Source organism: Hordeum vulgare, chromosome 1H (genome assembly GCF_904849725.1).
Source record: "Hordeum vulgare subsp. vulgare chromosome 1H, MorexV3_pseudomolecules_assembly, whole genome shotgun sequence".
Lineage (NCBI taxonomy): Eukaryota > Viridiplantae > Streptophyta > Magnoliopsida > Poales > Poaceae > Hordeum > Hordeum vulgare.
In genome coordinates, this window is record NC_058518.1 from 75,777,131 (window position 1) to 75,793,970 (window position 16,840).

Genomic DNA, 16,840 nt, shown 5'->3' on the forward strand with positions numbered 1-16,840 from the left:
ATAAGCAACCAAGGGGTCAAGGTTAAGTTCGTCTCCGAGCCAGTATTGGCTCACGCACCTCAAGTCAACAGTCTCTCCGAGGTAGAGCTTGATCGAGTGCCTATAGTCTGTGAGTACCCGGACGTCTTTCCTGACGAGCTACCCGGAATGCCTCCTGACCGAGACATTGAGTTCATCATTGAGCTTATGCCCGGATCGAGGCCTATTTATAAAAAGCCTTACAGGATGGGTTCCGAGGAGTTGGCAGAGCTGAAGAAGCAGCTGGATGAGCAATTCAGGAAAGGGTTCATTCGTCCGAGTGCGTCACCCTAGGGATCAACTGTTCTGTTTGTTTCAAAGAAGGATGGTACCATTCGACTCTGCATCGACTATTGTTCCCTTAATGAAGTCACAATAAGAACAAGTATCCACTCCCCAAGATCGAAGACCTGTTTGACCAGTTAAACGGGGCTAGGGTATTTTCCAAGATCGATCTTCGATCGGGATACTACTAGTTGAAGATCCGACCAGAAGATATACCCAAGACTGCATTCGTGACCCGGTACGGTCTATATGAATGCACGGTCATGCCCTTCGGTTTGAGAAATGCCCCAGCCTACTTCATGTACCTCATGAACAAGGTCTTCATGGAATATTTGGACAAGTTTGTCGTCGTGTTCATCGATGACATACTAATCTTCTCCAAGTCCGAAGAAGAGCATGAGCAACACCTGACGCTAGTTCTGGGAAAACTTCGAGAGCACCAACTTTACGCCAAATTCAGCAAGTGCCAGTTCTGGCTGAACGAAGTTGGATTTCTGGGTCATACCCTCATAGCACGTGGTTTAGCCGTGGATCAGTCCAAGATTTCTACAATGACCAACTGGGAATCACCCAAGGACGTGAAGGATGTTAGGAGTTTCCTCGGGCTCGCGGGATACTACCGCAAGTTTGTTGAGGGATTCTCCAGCTTCGCTCGACCTATGACTCAGCTCTTGAAGAAAGGCCGGAAGTTCGAGTGGACACCGACGTGTGAAGCAAGCTTCCAAGAGTTGAAGAAGAGGCTAACTACCGCCCCGGTATTGGCTAGTCCGGACATCAACAAGGAATTTGTGATATATTGTGATGCCTCGGGAACCGGGCTCGATGGAGTCCTGATGCAAGATGGCAGGGTCATGGCGTACTTTTCACGGCAACTGCGACCGCATGAGGAGAACTACGCCACCCATGATCTCGAGCTAGCAGCTGTAGTGCATGCTCTGAAGACATGGCGACATTACCTTCTGGGAAAGCGATGCGAGATATATACAGACCACAAGAGTCTGAAATAAATCTTCACCCAGAGGGAGCTGAATATGAGACAACGGAGATGGCTTGAGTTAATCAAGGATTATGACCTCGGCATTCAGTACCATCCCGGCAAGGCGAACGTGGTAGCCGATGGCTTGAGCCGGAAGGCAGGCTCCTTGAACGTCGCACTCAAGGAAAGGTTACCCGCCTTGTATGAAGAGATGGAGGGCTTAGGACTTGAGACAGTCGAAGCAGGGTACCTGGCCAACCTCGAAGTCAAGCCTACTCTGGCAGACGACATCAAGGAAGCCTAGAAGGGGGACAAGAGTATCGAAGGCCTCAAGAGGAAGGTGCGAGAAGGCAAAGCCCCAGGATTCTCGATTGATGAGCAAGGAGTATTGTGGTACGGGAAGCGCTTATGCGTACCCAACGATGCCGAACTTAAGGACTTGATCCTGCAAGAGGCACATGACACACCATACTCTATCCATCTAGGTGGTACCAAGATGTACCAATACATCCGAGAACGATTCTGGTGGCATGGCATGAAGAGGGAAATTGGCTCCTATGTCACTAAATGCGATGTATGTCAGCGAGTCAAGGCTGAACACCAGCGACCCGCTGGATTGCTACAAACTCTTCAAGTGCCGGAATGGAAGTGGGATATATTCGGCATGGACTTCATCACCGGGTTGCCCCGGTCGAATAAGGGTCATAACTCCATTTGGGTCATAGTTGATCATTTGACCAAAGTGGCCCATTTCATCCCCGTTAACACCACTTACGATGGCAGCCAGCTGGCCAGTCTGTACATTCATCGAGTGGTGAGTCTCCATGGAGTCCCCAAGGAGACTGTGTCCGACCGCGGCACGCAGTTCACCTCAAGATTCTGGAAGAAGTTTCAACAAGCTCTTGGAACCAAACTCTCCTTCAGTACGGCTTTCCACCCACAGACGGGCGGACAGACCGAGAGGGTAAATCAGATACTTGAGGACATGCTCCGCGCTTGTGTTTTGGCCGATGGTGCCAAATGGGAAGACTGCCTACCATTTGTTGAGTTCTCTTACAACAACAGCTACCAGTCCAGTCTTCAAATGGCTCCATTCGAAGCTTTATATAGGCGGAAATGCCGCACCCCGCTCAATTGGTCCGAAACCAGTGAAGGGCTAGTTTTCGGACCAGAAGCACTACAGGAAGCAGGGGACAAGGTTCAGCTTGTGCGAGAGAACTTGGAGGCAGCTAAGTCAAGGCAGAAGAGCTATGCGGACCCTCGCCGCAGAAACGTGGAGTTTGTTCCCGGAGACCAGGTGTACTTGCGAGTCACGCTTCTCAAGGGGACCAAGCGTTTCCATGTCAAGGGGAAGCTAGCTCCAAGGTTCATTGGACCCTTCAAGATCACGACAAGGCGTGGGGAAGTAGCTTATCAGTTGGACCTACCTCCTGAACTTTCAAGTGTGCACAACGTGTTCCACGTGTCACAGCTCAGGAAGTGTTTGCAAGTGCCGAACGGTCCCGATCTTTACAAGGACATTGATCATCAAGCTATTGACCTTCAACCGGACCTTACCTACCGCGAGAGACCGATCCACATTTTGGACGAAGCAGAGCGTTGCACCAGAAGCCGCACCATCAAGTTTTTCAAGGTTCAGTGGAGCAACCATACCGAAGCAGAAGCCACATGGGAACGTGAATACTATCTCCAATCAGAATTTCCTGAGTTGTTTAACGCTTAGCTTAGGAATCTCAGGGACGAGATTCTTGTAAGGGGGATAGGTCTGTCACACCCTGTTTTTCACCCCAAGTTTTCTGTGTTGCAAAAATCAGAGCGTGTTAAAACTTTTTCAAATAATGTTGTGAGTGCAATGTCAGCCATTGTTTGAGTGTATGCTTGCTTGTTTGATGACTCCAACCCATGTACAACTTATTATTTTGCTGTCATCAAAAACCCTTTTTCTTTTATATCAAGATCACCTTCATCATGTTGGGATACACTACAAGCTCATGAAGCCAAGTGGCATTTCCAACCAAAGTTGGTGATCTGATCCTAATATCATTTTCATTCATTAAAAACATTAGTTGGTGATTTAAAATATTATTTTCCTATTTTATACCTATGTCTATTCCTAAGGCTAGTAATGATATTTCCACAAGGAAAATTACTTTCCTGCCTTAGAAAATTCTGAGTAAATTCATGGAAGCTCAGAAGGACATATATTTTCCATACATAAGATTTTCAACCCTATTTTATATTAATATTATTTGAGTAAAACCCTGAAAACCATTTCTATCTGTTTTAGCTTTTTGAGATGTTTCCAAAGGAAATTATCTCAGTAAATTCCCATAAAATTACAGGAGCCCTCCCAAACCATATTAGATGCTCACCTAAAATCTCACCTTGATCCAAGGTGGGTGAGTGCACTTAGAGAGCGCAAAACCCTCTCTGTCCAGAGTAGAGTTGGAACAACTCTACATTGCAAAGTTTCTCCAATGGAGCTGAAACTTTGCAGAGGTGTTTAACACCCCAAATGAGGACTCCACACCAAAAATGGGATTTGTGAGACCCTGTTTGGCCACACTTCCTTTGTAAAGGATAGTACTGGTCATTTAGAGACATTCTCAAGTTTGCAAAGCCAAACTTGTTCAATGGAGCTAAGATTTGGTGGAACCCCATGTTTTTACCCCAAGACCAAACCTGTTAAGTTTCATTTACAATGGTGGAGTGGAAGCACCCTAAGTCAGTGGCGAGCACCTATTGACAGGAAGGTAAAAACCTTCCTAGCCACTGTTTTACCCAATGTCAAGGCCCCAAACTTGGTGGGTTAGAGCACCAGAACACCCTGAACACCTAGCCAACCAGCCCCTCCCCAACTCCAAGCACAAGTGACAAGAACTCCAATTTGAGCTGCAGGACAGTACTGGCAACACTAGTGTTCCTTGCTCCCTTGACCAGCTCGAGCTCCCACTAAACCGCAACGGCTAGGCACACTCCCAGCAACACTCAGGACATGCAGGACACGTCCCAAGTGCCCCAGAGCGAGCCAGCATGCCGTGGCATGCCAAAACTGCGCTCTGGGCGCGCTGCAGAGAGCCACCCGCAAGGGGCCGACGCTCCAGCCGGTCCCAGCCTCCCCAGTTATGTCCAAGCACTCCCCCGACAACCATATAGTGCAAAGCTACCTCAGGGACCCTCTCCCCCCCGTGCAAGAGCTCAGGCGACGCGTGCCCGCGCGCGCCCGACGCGTCCGAGCATGCACGGTCGTTGCAGCTCGTCCCCTCTCGGTTTCCCTCTGCAGCCGTTGCACCAGGAGGCCCTAAACCACGTCTCGAACCCGTGGTTTCGCGGCCAGCACCTCCCTGTGCTTGCACGCGTGCCACAGTGAGTCACCGGCATGCTTGAGTCGGGTCATTGTCGTTGGCCTATAAATAGACCCCCCGGCACTCCAGCACCCTCCAAGCAGCTTCAGCACAACCAGTAGACACTCCCTAGCCACCCAATCGAGCTCGCAGAGCCCGGGTGCTCGAGATCGACCGAGGCCCCTCCGCCTCGGAGCTCCGGTCGATCTCCGGCTACACGTCGGCTCCTGTGCTGCCCAACCTCTCATAACACTCCCCTCGACACCAGGAACGTTTCCCCCAACTCTCCCGAGCGAATCCATAACCCTAGCCCCTAGTTCAACACGAACCCGAAACCCTTCCACCACGAGCACCTCGTCGCCGGTGATCCAGACCACCTCCGGTGACATCCCGACCACGAGCAGGTAGGTGGTGGCACGAGGAACCCGTTCCCGTTCCTAGCTAGGCCTGAGGACAACGGCAGCCTCGCCGGCTTACATCTCCACCTCTCTGGCTGGAGGTAGGAGAAGGACCCGATAGGTGGAGCCCACCTGTCGGTGTCCTGGGGCAGCCAGCGCGCGCAGCCGCTAACGCTGACCCCAGGGGCCCGCAGGTCAGGTTTGAACCTGGCCCGCGCGCGCCTGGTGGCCAGGCCTGCTGGCTGGGCCGGCTGGATCTGTTCCCCTGGCCTTTCCTTTTTCTTTTAATCCAGAAACTAAATGATTTTTATAAAAAGATTTAGCCAGTAGAAAAATATAATTATTCCACCAGTATTTTTCTAAAAATGAGTAGTATTTAATTCTGAAATAGTTGGCATTTATCAAAAACAGAAACTATTTTGGTATAATAAAATTATATTAAAAAGCACTTGTTTGCTTCTGTTTGCTTTTAAATAAATATGCTTATCTAATAAAACAATAGGAAACATTTTTCAAAATAACATCCTGAATTTGTTCAAGCCTTGCAACATTTTTAAAAGCACTTTGTGATCTATTTTAGTGAAAGCTAGTATTTATTTATTCCTTTCTCGATGGTAGAGTTACCGAGTGACGGAGGATCCGGAGCGGAAGACCTCGAAGACCCCGGATACCTAGCTGATCAAGGCAAGCAACGCTTTTGCCATGACTTAAGTAAATAAAATGATGCATGCTAGAATAGCAAGTATTTTCCGTTGCATGGGATCACAGTGCCAGTTCATCATTGATGTGATGGTACCCAAGGCTTCTTCGAAGCACTTGCATTATAGTAGTGATATTCACATGGCTCCTCGGAGCACAAATATGATGAGCTTGATCCTACCATCTACGAGGATCATGCTACTGTCATGTTGACTAGTAGAGTATAATCACTACATTAAGCTTGACCCTACCCCGTGAGGGTCATGATTTTATCATGTTGACAAGTAATATTAAGGCATACTATCATGAGCATAATGATGATTTAAATAAAGAGTTTGTGAAAACCCCGTCGGGTGCCACTAATGCCCGAGGGTGATGATGAGTTGGTGATCACTTTTGCTGAAGTGATGCACTGGTGATTTTGGTGTGAGTATGGTTTCGAAAATGGATTAGATTTATGATGTGTCGACCGTCCCAACCTTACCAGTACGACCACGATACCCCTTTATGGGACGGGGCTTTGTTGATTACTATGGTCGGTGCTAGCAAAGAGCCACATTACTAGTGGCGGGAGTGAGCGGTGTCACTCTCGTGATGGGGTCGTGCCAGGTAGGACGACTATGCCATTATTATGAGTTCCAGGCACACCGTTGGTCCCTGCATGGTTGTTACAGTCCAGAGTCGGTGCTCGTAAGACGTACAACATGTGGGCTGGGTACCAATCGAGTGGATCTCTTTGTCTAGTATCGTCAGGGGAAAGATGATGATCGGATACTTACCTCGGGTATATGTGATATACCGTGAGTCGTGGATGACACGGAAGTATTCCGTTTCTCGTGGGTCCAGCGTACTACCTCTGCAGAGTGTAAACTATTCGAATAGCCATGTCCACGGTTAAGGATAGTTGGGTGGTGCTGCTTAAACTACGTCCCGAGTTTCCGCATAAATCAAGTGTGTGTGCATGGTGTTAAAAAGGTGTTGTTATAGTTATGATAATCACAATAATATGATCAAGTTCGGTGACTTGACATATAGGGTAAACCCGGATGGTTGAGCCCTCATTAATACATTGAGATTATGACAAGTCCAATGACTTGGCATATAGGGTGAACCCGGTGTGTTCAACCCTTGACAGATATGTCAATATCTGTAACCTGTTCTTCGAAAGTAGTTCTTTAACTTGTTGCATATACTTGATCATACCCCCACATCGCATTCCACTCGAGATATCTGTTACTGTTTTTCATTACCATATATATGTCATGGGCTGTTTGCGAGTACATTCAAAGTACTCATTGGCTTGCCACTGGTTATGTTATTGACCAGACCTGGAAGGACCGGAGTTTGGCGATGGGTACGCCGTCGGAGACGAACCTGCGATCTAGGACGCTTTCGAGTCAGAATGCCTGTCGGTGTAGGCTTGATGGCATGGGCACCGCTTAGCCCTTACGAGTTTCCGCTACTCGATTTATCCGTTTTATTTGGCTTTAGGCCTTGCTCTTAAACCCGACCTTCTGGTCATTTGATGCAATAATTCGGTACTTGGATGTAAGACTCTATTATTCAGTATCTGTGTTCAGTGAACATTGATCCTTGGGGTCACTGGGCACGGCGAACTCGACTTGCTAGTCAGGGTCCCCACAGTCCGAGACAAGTAGACCGATATTTTCTGCATCTACTACTATTACTCCACACATCGACCGCTATCTAGCATGCATCTAGTTTATTGAGTTCATGACGAACAGAGTAACGCCTTAAGCAAGATGCCATGATGTAGAGGGATAAACTCAAACCAATGATGAAAACCACATCTTCTTACCCTTGATGGCAACAACACGATGCGTGCCTCGCTACCCCTTCTTTCAATGGGTGAGGTCACCGCATAGTCTGAACCCAAAACCAAGCACTTCTCCCATTGCAAGAATCATAGATCAAGCTGGCCAAACAAAAGCCACAACTCGAAGAGAATTACAAGGATATGAAATCATGCATAAAAGAGATCAGAAGAAACTCAAATAAGATTCATAAATAATCTGATCATAAATCCACAATTCATCGGATCTTGACAAACACACCTCAAAAGAAGATTACATCGGATAGATCTCCATGAAGATCATGGAGAACTTTGTATTGAAGATCCAAGAGTGAGAAGAAGCCATCTAGGTACTAGCTATGGACACGTAGGTCTATGGTGAACTACTCACGCATCATCGGAGAGGTCATGGTGTTGATGAAGAAGCCCTCCGTATCCGAATCCCCCTCCGGCAGGGCACCAGAACATGCCCTAGATGGGATCTTGCGGAGACAGAAGCTTGCGGCGATGGATAAGTACTTCCGATGATCTCCTGATTTTTTCTGGAATTTTTGGGAATATATAGGCGGAAGACCTAGGGCAGAGGTGGCCCAGGGAGCCCACAAGCCTGGGAGGCGCGGGCCCCCTGGCCGCGACTAGGGGGCTTGTGGGGTCCCTGGTGGCCCCCTGCCTTGGTTCTCAAGTTCCCCGATCATCTTCTGTTTCAGAAAAAATCTTTTTGGAAGTTTCCTTCCATTTGGACTCTGTTTAAAATCGTGCTCTGAAAAGGGTAAAAAACACGGAAAAACAGGAACTGGCAGTTGGCACTGAGTTAATAAGTTAATAGCATACAAAACATCTAAAGTTTGACAAGATAATAGCATGAAACCATCAAAAATTATAGATACGTTGGAGACGTATCACTGTGCTACTCTCCGGTTCAAGAGGGGGTACAATTACATAATATTCTCAAGTATTAGCAGTTGAGTTGTCAATTCAACCACACCTGAAAGACTTAGTGTCTGCAGAAAAGTATCAGTAGCAAGGTAGTGTGATAGTAAAAGTAGCAACGGTAACCAGTAGCAACAAAGTAACAGAAGTAGCAACAAAGTAACAGTAGCAGCAGTGACAACAGTAGCGGCAAAGTAACGTAGCAAGGACTAGTAGGAAAAACTCGTAGGCATTGGATCGGTGATGGATGATTATGCCAGATGTTATTCATCATGCAACAGTTATAACACGGAGAGATATGTAACTAGCTCCAGTTCATCAATGTAATGTAGGCATGTATTCTGTATATAGTCATACGTGCTTAGGGAAAAGAACTTGCATGACATCTATTGTCCATCCCTCCCGTGGCAGCGGGGTCCTAATGGAAACTACGGGATATTAAGATTCTCCTTTCAATAAAGAACCGGACCAACGCATTAACACTTAGTGAATACATGAACTCCTCATACCATGGTCATCTCCGGGAGTGGTTCCGACTATTGTCACTCCGGGGTTGCCGGGTCATAACACATAGTAGGTGACTACAACTTGCAAGATAGGATCAAGAACACACATATATTTGCGACAACATAATAGGTTCAGATCTGAAATCATGGCACTCGGGCCCTAGTGACAAGAATTAAGCATGGAAAAGTAGTAGCAACATCAATCTCAGAACATAGTGGATACTAGGGATCAATCCCCGTCAAAACTATCTCGATTACATGATAGATCTCATCCAACCCATCACCGTCCAGCAAGCCTACGATGAGATTACTCACGAATGGTGAAGAGCATCATGGAATTGGTGATGAAGGAAGGTTGGTGATGACGATGGCGACGATCTCCCCTCTCTGGAGTCGAGAACGTACTCCAAATCTTCCCTCTAGAGGAAGAACAGGAGGTGGCGGCGCCTCCGTATCGTAAAACGCGCTGAACTCTTCTCCCTTATTTTTTCTGGACGAAAGGGACTAAATAGAGCTAAGATTAGAGGCGATGGAGCTTCGTGGGCCCCACAAGCCTGCCAGGCGCGCCCACGGGGGGCCGCGCCTGGTGGGCTTGTGGGCTCTCAGCTCCACCCCTCCGGTTGATTTTTGCGCGAGTATTTTTCATATATTCCACAAAAAATCCCCGTAAATTTCAAGGTCATTCTGAGAACTTTTATTTCTGCGCAAAAACAACACCATGGCAATTCTGTTGAAAACAACGTTAGTCTGGGTTAGGTCCATTCAAATCATGCAAATTAGAGTCCAAAACATGGGCAAAAGAGTTTGGAAAAGTAGATACGACGGAGACGTATAAACTCCCCCAAGCTTAAAACCTTGCTTGTCCTCAAGCAATTCAGCTGACAAACTGAAAGAGACAACAGAAAAACTTTTACGAACTCTGTTTGATCTTGTTGCAACTATGTCTAACTCATATCCAGAACTTAAAGCAAGATCACAAGCTAACCACATAAGCAAATGACATCTAGGTCTCACGGTAAACTCATATCAATGGCATAATCAACTAGCGAGCAAATAATGACAAGTTTCAAATGTCAACACTTCAATCAAAACAATCATGAAGCAGTACGAACATGTGGTATCTCGCTAGCTCTTTCTGAGATCGCAAAACATAAATGCAGAGCACCTTCAATGACCAAGGGCTGACTAAACATTGTAATTCATGGCAAATAAGATCCAATCACAGTCATACGCCATATCAGTCAAAAGCAAAGCATAAAAATGACAGAGGTGCTCTCTAATTGGTGCTTCTATAAGTAGAGGATGACTCAACAGGAACATAAATAGATAGGCCCTTCGCAGAGGGAAGCATTGATTTGCAGAGGAGCCAGAGCTCATGCTTTTGAAAACAAAGATAATAATTTTGGGTGGCATGCTTTCATTGTCAACACAATGACCAAGAGTTTTCACCATCTTCCACGCTACACATGCTATAGGCGGTTCCCAAACAGAAAAGTAAAGTTTTGACTCCCCCACCACCGATCAATCACAATCCACGACTAGCTGAATACTCGGGTGCCGTCCATACCAACAATAATCCAGGGGGAGTTTTGTTTGCAATTATCTTTTCGATTTGAGCATGGAACTTGGCATTCCAATTACCGGCCCCTTTCTTGTGAGTGATAGTGAATAAGCACATATCGAGGATAACATGCCTTGCATGGAAGATACTGATCACCCCCTGTCAACACATGAGCGGTTCGGGCATGCAAAACAGATTATTTCTTGAAGATTTAGAGAGTGGCACATGCAAATTTACTTGGAACGACAGGGAGATACCGCATAGAGGTAGGCATGGTGGACTCATATGGAACAACTTTGGGTTTATGGAAGTGGATGCACAAGCAGTATTCCTGCTTAGTACAAGTGAAGGCTAGCAAAAGACTAAGAAGCGACCAACTAGAGAGCGACAACAGTCATCAAAATGCATTGAGATTAACCAACATCGAGTGCAAGCATGAGTAGGACATAAATCACTGTGAACATGAATATCATAGAGGCTATGTTGATTTTCCTTCAACTACATTTGTGAACGTGTGCCAAGTCAAGCCACTTGAATCATTCAAAGGAGGATACCATCCTATCATACTACATCATAGTCATCTCAAAATTCATGTTGGCATCCAAGACAAACCATTATAAGCTCCTAGCTAATTAAGCATGGCATCAGAAACTATGATCTCTAAGTTGTCATTGCAAACAAGTTTCTCTCTCAACGAAGCTAAATCAGGAACGATGAGCTAGTCATATTTACAAAAACAAAATAGATCGAGTTCATACCAGCTTTTCCAGGCTCAGTCACTTCATCATATATCGTCATTATTGCCTTTCACTTGCACGACCGAATGATGTGAACAATAATAAGAGTGCACGTGCATTGGACTAAGCTGGAAACTGCAAGCAAACACAAAGGAGAAGACAAAGTAATATGGCTCTCTGACAGATAAATAGATATGCATGCGAGAGCCACTAAACATTGTAGCCATGGTCTTCTACCTTGACCGAAGGAAAAAGAAAACTATTTACACGGGAAAGGTCCCAACAAGCAAAAGAAGAAAAGGAAATCTTTTTGGGTTTTCTCAAACTAGACAAACACACGAGAAGAAAAAGGAGAAAAAGAAATAAACTAGCATGGATGATATAGTGGCAAAGTGTGAACACCGACTATCAAAGTGAAAGTGTAAGCATGAATATAAAGTCGGTGAGAAACAAGTCCTCCCCCAAGCTTAGGCTTTTGGCCTAAGTTGGTCTACTCCCAAGGTGGGAAGTAACTGCCTCCGGGGTACTCTGTAGTGGATTGAGGGTGCCACTTCTGTGTGAGCCATAGAATGAATTTTTCTGGAGGTAGGAGAAGGAGATGGGAGCTGGAATAAGTGGAGGGGTGACACATGGGCCCCACAAGCCTTGTAGGCGCGGCTAGGGGGGGTGCCCGCGCCTCCAGGGCTTGTGGCCCACTGGTGCAGCCCCCTGACTAGCTCCCCGCCTCAGAATTTTTGAAAAATTCCAAAAAAATTATACTTGATTTTCTGGACATTCGGAGAACTTTATTTTCGGGGTACTTTTCTACGGGACGCTAAAAGCAGAAAACAGGGAAAACTAAACTAAATATATCGTTTTTCTTCTAAGAAACCGAAGGTGAAAGCTTGGAACAGAGGTTTGTGACTCCTCGATTCATCCATTTCATGGTCATCAAAAGAAATCCGTCAATGAGGTTGATCAAGTCTCCTTGACAAACTTCTTCGAATAGCGTAAAAAAGAACGGAGAATTTGCGAATAGTCACTAGGTTACCTCAATGGGGATGTGCATATCCCCAACAAGCAAATCATACTTCATCTTGACAGTAGGTATAGGGCATTCCAAGCTCCCAATGAGAATCGATGAAGTTTTTTCAATAGCATTGATGCAATGTACTCGATATTGTTTCTTCGGAAAGTGCACCGTATGCTCATTACCATTGACATGGAAAGTCACATTGCCTTTGTTCCAATCAATAACAGCCCCTGTAGTGTTTAAAAAGGGTCTTCCAAGGATGATCGCCATGGCATCATCCTCGGGATATCCAGAATAACAAAGTTTGTTAAGATAGTAACGTTCGCAACCACCACAGGCACATCCTCGCAAATGCCGATTGGGAAAGCAATTGATTTGTCGGCCGTTTGCAGAGAGATTTTAGTGGGTGTCAACTTATCTAGTTCAAGTCTATGATAAAGAGAAAGATGCATAACACTAACACCGGCTCCAAGGTTGCATAAAGCAGTTCTAACGTAGTTGCCTTTAATGGAGCAAGGTATAGTGGGCACTCCGGGATCACCTAGTTTCTTAGGAGTTCCACCCTTGAAGGTGTAATTAGCGAGCGTGGTGGAAATCTCAGCCTCAGGTATCCTCCTCTTATTAGTCACATTATCCTTCATGTACTTAGCATACGGAGACATTTTGAGCATATCTGTCAAATGCATTTGCAGAAAGATAGGTCTAATCATTTCAAGAAAGCACTCAAAATTCTCATCATCCTTTTTCTTGGATGGTTTGGGAGGCAAGGGCATGGGTTTCTGAACCCATGGTTCCCTTTCTTTACCATGCTTCCTAGCAGTGAAGTCGTTCTTATCGTATCTCTTATTCTTAGGATGTGGGTTATCAAGATCAATCAGTTCAATCTCCACATCCTTATTATTGCTAGGTTGAGCATCATCATGAACATCACTATTGATATTATCATTAGGCTTGTGTTCATCACCAGATTGTGTTTCTGTATCAGAGACGAAGACATCGTTTGGACTATCAGGTGTAACAGTAACAGGGTTGCTGGCGTGCAAGTTCCTATCATCTTTCTTCTTCTTCCTAGGATGACTAGGTGCATCAGTGCTAACTCCTTGAGAATCTTGTTCAATCCTCTTAGGATGACCCTCATGATACAATGGTTCCTGGGTCATTCTGCCGCCTCTAGTGACGACTCTGGCAGAATTATCATTCAACTCATTGAGCAAGTCATTTTGAGCCTTAAGTACTTATTCTAATTGAGTAGTAACCATAGAGGCATGTTTACTCAAGAACTTAAGATCATTGGCATTTCTGTCCACACAAGCACTTAAATGACTAAGCATACGAGCATTCTGTTCCAATTTTCTGCTAACATAATCATTGAAACTTTGTTGTTTGGCAAATAATTTATCAAATTCATCCAGGCATAAGCTAGCAGGTTTATCAAAAGGAATATCACTCTCATTGAATCTTCGAAGAGAATTTACTTCTAGTACCTGTATCGGGTTATCAAGACCATGGATCTCTTCGATAGGTGGTAGATTTTTGACATCTTCAAATTTAATGCCTTTCTCTTCCGTAGATTTCTTAGCTTTTTGCATATCTTCAGGAGTGAGGAATAGAATACCTCTTTTCTCAGGAGTTGGCTTTGGAGGTGTTTCGGGAATAGTCCAAGCATTCTTATTGCACAAGATATTATTCAATAGGATCTCAGCTTGTTCTACAGTTCGTTCCCTAAAAACACAACCGACACAACTATCTAGGTGGTATCTAGAAGCATCGGTTAGTCCATTATAGAAGATATCAAGTATTTCATTCTTCTCAAGAGGGTGATCAGGCAAAGCATTCAACAGCTGGACGATCCACCCCCAAGCTTGTGGGAGGCTCTCTTGTTCAACTTGCGCAAAGTTGTATTTTTCCTGTAAGGCAGCTTGCTTCTTATGGGTAGGGAAATATTTTTCAGTGAAGTAGTAGATCATATCCTCGGGGCTACGCACACAACCAGGATCAAGAGAAGTGAACCAAGTTTTAGCATCATCCTTTAGCGAGAAAGGAAACAGCTTAAGGATCAAGAGAAGTGAACCAGGATCTTTTCCTCACTAGTGAATATGGTGGCTATATTGTACAGTTTGGTAAGATGGGCTACAACCCTTTCAGACTCATAACCGTGAAAAGGATCAGATTCGACCAGAGTGATTAACTCAGGGTCGATAGAGAATTCATAATCCTTATCGGTCACAAAGATGGTGAAGTGGCAAACTTCGGGTCGTATTTCATCCTAGCGTTCAAAGATTTTTCTTTCCACTTGCGTAGTAATTTCTCAACATCATAGCTATCCTTACAAGCAAGAAAGTCCTTGATACGTCTCCAACGTATCTATAATTTTTTATGGTTCCATGATATTATCTTGTCAACTTTGGATGTTTTATATGCACGAATATGCTATTTTATATCTTTATTTGGGACTAACCTATTAACTCATTGCGAAGTGCCAGTTTCTGTTTTTTCCGTGTTTTTGGTCCATTTTTAGACGGAGTCCAAATGGAATGAAACTTTACGATGATTTTTTGGACCAAAAGAGACCCTCGAAGTTTGGAAGAAGGCCAGAAGAGCCACGAGGGAGTCACAAGCCCTGACGCCGCCACCACCCCCTAGGTGGCGCAGGGCAGGCTGGTGACCTCCTCATGGGCCCGACCAACGTAATTCCACCGCCATAAATTCCTATAAATTCAAAAACCCCCAAAAAGAAACCTAGATCGAGAGTTCCGCCGCCGCAAGCCTCTGTAGCCACCAAAAACCAATCTGGAGCCCGTTCCGGCACCCTGCCGGAGGGGGAATCCATCTCCGGTGGCCATCTTCATCATCCCGACGATCTCCATGACGAGGAGGGAGTAGTTCTCCCTCGGGGCTGAGGGTATGTACCATTAGCTATGTGTTTGATCTCTCTCTCTTGTGTTCTTGAGATGTCTTGATCTCGATGTACCATGGGCTTTCCTACTACAGTTGGATCTTATGATGTTCTTCCCCCTCTCCTTCTTGTAATGAATTGAGTTTCCCCTTTGGAGTTATCTTATCGGATTGAGTCTTTGAGAACACTTGATGTATGTCTTGCATGTGTCTATCTGCTGTGATCAACTTGCGGGTTTGTGACAATTGGGAACCTATGCATATGGGTTGGCACACGTGGATTCATGTGATTACTTGATGTATGTTTTGGTGATCAATTTGCGGGTTCGTGACATTGGGAACCTATGCACAGGGGTTGGCACACGTTTTGACTCTCTGGTAGAAACTTTGGGGCACTCTTTGAAGTTCTATGTGTTGGTTGAATAGATGATTCTGAGATTGTGTGATGCATATCGTATAATCATACCCACGGGTACTTGAGGTGACAACGGAGTATCTAGGTGACATTAGGGTCTTGGTTGATAAGTATCTTAAGGTGTTATTCTAGTACGAACTCTATGAAAGATTGAATGGGAAGAATAGCTTCGTGTTATTTTACTACGTACTCTTGAATAGATCATGAGAAAGAATAACTTTGTGGTGGTTTCGTACCTGACAATAATCTCTTCGTTTGTTCCCCGCTATTAGTGACTTTGGAGTGAATCTTTGTTGCATGTTGAGGGCTAGTTATATGATCCAATTATGTTATCATTGTTGAGAGAACTTCACTAGTGAAAGTATGAACCCTAGGCCTTGTTTCCACGCTTTGCAATACCGTTCGCGCTCACTTTTACCATTTGTTACCTTGCTGTTTTTGTAATTCCAGATTACAAAAACCAATATCTACCATCCATATTGCACTTTTCACTATTGAACTTCATAAATTTGCCATCTCCACGGCGGACGGCAAAGGGGGGAACCACGGACGGCAAATGCTTTGCCGTCGGTCAGCACAAGGCAAACTAGACGGTAAAAAAAATCCGGTGAAAAGGTTATTTGCCGTCTGCTTTTGTAAAGCGGACGACAAAGAATCTTTGCCATGAGGGGGCAGACGGCAAATTAATTGGGACGACATATAATGCAACGTCCCTGTTAAGTGTTAATGGCAGGCGTCCTCTCTTTGCCGTCTGCTGTCCCCCCCTTTGCCATGTGGGGGCAGACGACAAAGAGGGGAGAGAGGGGGGGGGTTGATTCACCCCTTTGCCGTCTGCCCACCCCCCTTTGCCATGTGGCAGCAGACGACAAAGAGGGGAGAGAGAGGGGGCTGATTCACCCCTTTCCCGTCTGCCCACCCCTCTTTGCCATGTGGGGGTAGACGGCAAAGAGGGGAGAGAGAGGGGGCAGATTCCCCCTTTGCCGTCTGCCTAAACCCCTTTGCCATGTGGGGGCAGACAGCAAAGAGGGGAATCTGCCCCATTTTAATTTATTTCTTATTATATCCAGCATTTTTAACAATAATCAGGATATATATATATTTGACATAAATAAATTTCTTCCGTACTCATAACCATATTAAAATAACTCTCATCCATAGTGCATACATATTATGCAAGTTGCATCCGTACCAAACCATTTATTACATCAGTTTCATCCACATGCATACAAAGTTTCATATATATCCATATAC